Below are 6,763 nucleotides of genomic sequence, written 5' to 3' on the forward strand. Positions count from 1 at the left end.
CCAAGCCTCTTTATGTCCTCCCAGTTCTCTAGGTGTCGCTCTCCCAAGCCCTCGTGTGCTCTTTTTCCCATTCCCCAGCCTCTTTATACCCTCCCAGCCCTTCTAGGTGTCTCTCTCCCAAGCCCTCATGTGCCTCTTTGGCCCATTCCCAAGCCTCTTTATGTCCTCCCAGTTCTCTAGGTGTCGCTCTCCCAAGCCCTCGTGTGCTCTTTTTCCCATTCCCCAGCCTCTTTATGTCCTCCCAGCCCTTCTAGGTGTCTCTCTCCCAAGCCCTCATGTGCCTCTTTGGCCCATTCCCAAGCCTCTTTATGTCCTCCCAGTTCTCTAGGTGTCGCTCTCCCAAGCCCTCGTGTGCTCTTTTTCCCATTCCCCAGCCTCTTTATGTCCTCCCAGCCCTTCTAGGTGTCTCTCTCCCAAGCCCTCATGTGCCTCTTTGGCCCATTCCCAAGCCTCTTTATGTCCTCCCAGTTCTCTAGGTGTCGCTCTCCCAAGCCCTCGTGTGCTCTTTTTCCCATTCCCCAGCCTCTTTATGTCCTCCCAGCCCTTCTAGGTGTCTCTCTCCCAAGCCCTCATGTGCCTCTTTGGCCCATTCCCAAGCCTCTTTATGTCCTCCCAGTTCTCTAGGTGTCGCTCTCCCAAGCCCTCGTGTACTCTTTTTCCCATTCCCCAGCCTCTTTATGTCCTCCCAGCCCCTCTAGGGGTCTCTCTCCCAAGCCCTCATGTGCCTCTTTGGCCCATTCCCAAGCCTCTTTATGTCCTCCCAGTTCTCTAGGTGTCGCTCTCCCAAGCCCTTGTGTGCTCTTTTTCCCATTCCCCAGCCTCTTTATGTCCTCCCAGCCCCTCTAGGTGTCTCTCTCCCAAGCCCTTGTGTGTCTCTTTTGCCCCTTCCACAGTCAGTTTGTGCAGTGTTAATTTTGGCGGAAAATTTCTATTTAGTTTTAGTTATAGTCTTTTGACTAAAAAGCAATTTTAGTTTGTCGTATTTTAGTCATCTGAATTGTTTGAGTTTTGGTCTAAAACTATTTTTACAAAGAAGGGTGAACTTGGTGGATAGTACCGCCACAAAAAAGATCACTCAGTGGAGCGCTAGATTCAATATCTTACCCCTATTTGTATTTGGGGAAATCAAATATCACTTGTAAGTATAATAGGTCTAGAAAAAAAATGACATAATGGTGCAGTATGCCAGTGCACTATTGATAAAATGGAAGGGGGAGTATATATCCAACTCACATGGGGAAGAGCCTAGAGATAGGCTCAAATCACAGCAGCCTTAGGTATATATCGTTATACCAAACCTCCTCCGGATAAACTGCTCGCAGATGTAGGAATATATGTAAAAAAAATAAATATATAATTAAAAACCACAATGGGTATATACCAATAATAAAATCAATGTGGAGATCTTCCTTGATGTCCGAAGATCTCCACATTGATTTTATTATTGGTATATTCCCATTGTGGTTTTTAATTATATATTTTTTGTAATCCCCAATAAATTGTTATTTTTTATATATACACTACATGTGTGGATCTCCCACTGCTTCCTGGACCCTGATTCAAGAGGGGTAGTGCCTCCCTTAAAGGCACATAGGCGTCTATACATAGAGCCTAGTAGAACAGGTTCCAATTCAGGTGAGCACTTTTCATGCACTGTTGCTCTTGATTGTTCACCTGTATATACATATCTGCACTAGGATATTCGGTGTTCTCTTTACATATATTCCTACATCTGCGAGCTGTATATCCGGAGGAGGTTTGGTATAACCATATCTACCTAAGGCTGCTGTGATTTGAGCCTATCTCCAGGCTCTTCCCCATGTGAGTTGGATATATACTCCCCCTTCCATTTTATCCATAGTGCACTGGCATACTGCACCATTATATGTCTCATTTTTTTCCTAGACCTATTATACTTACAAGTGATATTTGATTTCCCCAAATACAATTAGGGGTAAGATAGGGAATCTAGCGCTCCACTGAGTGATCTTTTTTGAGGCGGTACTATCCACCAAGTTCACCCTTCTTTGTATATATTTGTGTAGGATTGGGATACCCAGGGCCGCCACCAGAAATGTTGGGGCCCCTGACAAAGCACAAGTCTGGACCGCCGGACCCGTGACAACCGTCATGGTTGTCAGACCCTGAAGCCGGCCCTGGGGATACCTGCACGTGTGTTGAGCTGCTTGTGCTATATATTATTGTTAAGCGCCTTTCTATCACACAGTTTCTCTGTGAAACAATTTTTAGTCAATAAAATTAACATGGATGCTATTGAATTGACTTTTTCCCCCATGTGCCCTTACCAACCCAATACTGGTTCTAGTCTCTGGTCTGGTTGGCTCAGACCACGTTCATTTTTACTATTAAATAAAAGTAATAAAAGGGATAACAGCTTACTTCATACTTAGAACATCATTAAATAAGTTAATGAACAAAAAACAAACTCAAATTATAATCCCATCCCTTTGATATATGATGTTATGTGAAGATTGTGCTCATTCAATATTTTACTTCCTACTTATCAATAACTTCTATAGCAAAACCGTTTTCCCAGAACACAAAGTACACAGAATTATTTACACTTTTCCTACAAGTTTGATATAGAATAAACGGTGTTTTTTCGGAAATGTGATGTGCCTACTTTCTAATAACTTGTCAAGGAGAGCCATTTGTGCGCACAAAGGCAATCATGTCCAATTACATGAGGCTTTCACTTAACACGACAGAGGGACCCACCTGTGAGATATGATGCTTTTCAAAGAAAAAAAAGTAACAAAAACTCCTTCAGTGAGGAGTATCGAGTCTGAACAAATAAACGCTTTAAAACAGCAATTACAGCAACTCTTAAACCCTACACCTGCTCATAATTGCACTCACTCAGCGAAGGACGAGGAGAACAGCGCAGAGCTAGGCAGGAGAGATCCTTTTTATTATCTGCTTTTTAGTTTTACTGCATTTCTATTCTGCATAATTTTCTATAAAATGTAAAAAAAAATGACGCCGAGCTGTGAAGAGGGGCCGCAGGGTGACCCTGTGTGGCGGGCTCGCAGGGTGACCCTGTGTGGCGGGCTCGCAGGGTGACCCTGTGTGGCGGGCTCGCAGGGTGACCCTGTGTGGCGGGCTCGCAGGGTGACCCTGTGTGGCGGGCTCGCAGGGTGACCCTGTGTGGCGGGCTCGCAGGGTGACCCTGTGTGGCGGGCTCGCAGGGTGACCCTGTGTGGCGGGCTCGCAGGGTGGATTTTCCCTGTGATGTAAACAACGAATGGCAGATTTGAGGAGTGTTTGAAACCTTCGCTGTGAAGTCTGCACCAAATGTTTTAGGATTACAACACCCAGAATTCCAAAGAAGCATATTAAACCAGATATTTTTCTTGGATGGAAAATGCCCGTCATTGTTTTGGAGCCTGCATGGCAAACCCCGGACACGGTGGCTGTTGGGGACCACAGTAATCATGAGGCTAAAAAACAGCCAGATTGTCGGGGGGCGGAGCCGAGCTAGCTAGCAGATCAGTCGCACATTCCCTGAGCTCCTGCAGTGTGAGCCCAAAACCTGCGACTATCTTTAACCCACTTGCTGGAATCTACCTGCAATTGAGCTCAACGCACAGAGGAGGCTCTGTAACGGCTACCCAGGTAGAGAGAGGGTATCTGCCGTTGGAGACGTCCTTTTCCCTGCAAGCTGCTGTGGAAAAGTAGAGCTGGTACAATCCCATCCACGATATCCAGAGAGATTCAGGTTCAGCTGTAAACAGGAGCAGAGTAATATTCCCAAATAATCCCCTTCCAAGAACCAGACGAGGCTACGTTTTGAAGGGTCAAGAAGAACTGAGGACTGGAATACCCAGCCTGCTTTTTATTAGGATTCAGTACAGAAAGAACACACCCAGGGGGAGGTTGAAAATAAATAAATCATAAATAAATAATCATATGCATGGTAACACCCCCACGTCTCCTCCCCTCAGATAAACACATAACATAATTATACGGTACACATTTTTAGTCAAGTTCTGGATGTACCCCAAAAACATGGGGTACACCTTTAAATCGCTGGATAGCCCTGGTTCAGGGGAGTAACATATCCGAAAATCAGTCAATTCGGACAAATGGTTCGGGAGATACAGGGTTCCAAAGTTTTGACCGACCGCACAGACCAACTAGCCGAAAATAGTTCCATGAGTTTTGGCCCTGCGGTCGGTCTCCGTTCGTACGGTGAAAATACATGAAATTCGTGCCATCCAGTCGAATCTCGGTGTTCGCTGAAATCCCCATAGACGATTAAGTATAACTACCGAACGGTGGGACGTTCGGTAGTTTCAGTACGAATTTATGGAGGTCTGGAGGACTCAGCGGTGTTCGCCTGTTCGCGTATCCGCTTTTAGTTCCATGCGGTTACAGGCAAACACCGCTGTTCGTGCGTAAGATGGCCGCGAACACGTGTAAAAGTCCTGAAATGGCGGCCACCTATACTTTACACAGTGGATTCACGTAAACCATACGAACGGAGGAGAATGAAACGAATAGTGGATTAAACTGTAATTCCCTTGTTTGCTTCACAGCCACCAGGGACTCGTAAGGGTCTGTTACAGGCTCCTACTGACCTGTCGGTACCTTTCATACCGCTGAACTCGAAAGAAAACCGCAGTGGCGATATGAGGCCTAGCGGAGGCACGGGGGACGGACGGCCGCCTTCCCGCCAGATGCCAACCGTACAGACCACACTCTCCCCCCCCCCCCATGGACCGATGGGGGAGATCTCGGTCCCCACCGGACAGGGTGCTCCAATCTCCACACCAAACGATGGACGCAGCGAACCCCCTACACAAAATGGAGTTGGACGCCCACAAGATGGTGGCTCAGGCTCACCCTGACACGAGAGTGTCAGTTAAGCGATGGCACCAAACTAACAGAGCAGTAACCAAAGCCTGCTCAAGAGACTCTATTACTAAAATCTTTGACAGATTCTGGGCAAAATTGGAGGCTTGCATGCATCCTGAAATCCTGCGCCGACAAACACCTACTAAGGTAGGAGCCAACGGCGGACGGAGGTCGGGGGACACTTACCAGGGCAACGCCACAACCCACACCCCAGAGTCCCACAGCAAAGGCCCTCCCGGGCTGAGAGCAACACAGGGTATAACCCAACGGTGCAGGCCACACAGGCGGAAAGCAGCTCAGCGACCACGTAAGCGACTACACAAATCTTCCCGCACCACCCCTCATGGGGCGACCCTGGACCACGCAGGTTCCCAGGCTCGTGGACCACAAGCACCGGCTCTCCTACAACCCCGAGGCAAGGGAGGATTCCCACCCCCGGCCCGACGCAGCTCCGCACCAACGCGACCGAAACCGGGCGTGGGACCCAAGCTTGGCAAATACCCACATCCCAGCGGCCGCTGGATTAGCAGCAGCAACACAGCAATCATGGCATACATTGGGGAAGGGAGCCCTGTGGCGCAAAGCAACGGCACAGATCCCCGAGTCCAGGGCTACAAGACGCCGGCCTCGCAGTGAGCCAGGAGTGGGAGAGGGCAATCGGTTGAACCCTGGTCGGCAATCAACCCCAATGAGTCCATCAGGCGGGTAACTACAGCCTCCAGATTGGGCGTCGGCTGATCTCTCAGGAACTGACCCACAAAATCTCTCATAGCCCGTGCCTGGGCATGTACGTGAGAACTCTTTACATAAGCATACTACTTTTTAACTATACATTTTTCATACCACCGAAGTTTTCGTTAACTTGCTTTACGTTTCAAGAAGCCTTCCACTTTGAAGCATATTTAATGTATGTCTTGCACTGAGGCAGAAGCATCAATGACTTCCTTATCATTACCAATCTTAGATTAAAACCGAGCAGGCATTTGTTTATAGCCTTACATTAACGTTAATTAACATGAGCAGCGTGTTTGCATGTAACAGGGCCAGCTTTATTATTTCTTTTAAACTACGTTAGTTGCAGGACAGCACTTTGTCATTATAGCCTTATATCTTCACTTTATTGTTCCGACCAATCTACTGTTCCTTGCCTTATTTTGCATGTGACTGACTACATTATAATCTACGTATTGCATTTGCTATGCGCTTGCTTCTAATAGGCATTGTTACGCTACTCACCACACAAAGCATATCACTTACGCCTGTCTCTAAAATGTGTCGCTAAACTACACACCGCATTATACTAAAAATGGGGCACAGCTGCTCCACTGTTAATCTACAAAGCGAGTTCACACACCATACCTATACTAGTATAGATGGCCTAACAATCTCAAGCAACCAGCATCATTCTTTTGTTATATGTTGTTATATTTTGTAATAATTTACTTAACCTCACTCTGTTAACGTACCTGCTCAGTTAAACATGTAAAACAAAAATTTGTGCGAATTAACATGCCACTGTCTGACTACTGTGAAAGCTTGAGATACGCTATTGTGGCGTCTGTCAAACCCTGTAACCACCTGCACAACAAAAATAAAGAATAAAAAAACAAACAAAAAAAACCAAAAAAAAAACACAGCCAGATGTCAGATATCACAGAGATAGGAGCCCTGATGTCAGATATCACAGAGATAGGAGCCCTGATGTCAGATATCACAGAGATAGGAGCCCTGATGTCAGATATCACAGAGATAGGAGCCCTGATGTCAGATATCACAGAGATAGGAGCCCTGATGTCAGATATCACAGAGATAGGAGCCCTGATGTCAGATATCACAGAGATAGGAGCCCTGATGTCTATGTTTATGGCAGAAGCACAGAGCAAGG

At 46.8% G+C, this 6,763-nt stretch overlaps 1 protein-coding gene across 1 annotated transcript in view; it reads right to left on the bottom strand.

Annotated features, from left to right (window-relative positions):
• CENPS (centromere protein S) overlaps positions 1-6,763 on the bottom strand; it is a 61,646-nt gene that overhangs the window by 21,730 nt on the left and 33,153 nt on the right. The gene's annotated exons all lie outside the window — the stretch shown is intronic.

The sequence above is a fragment of the Pelobates fuscus genome, chromosome 11 (genome assembly GCF_036172605.1).
Source record: "Pelobates fuscus isolate aPelFus1 chromosome 11, aPelFus1.pri, whole genome shotgun sequence".
Taxonomy (NCBI): domain Eukaryota; kingdom Metazoa; phylum Chordata; class Amphibia; order Anura; family Pelobatidae; genus Pelobates; species Pelobates fuscus.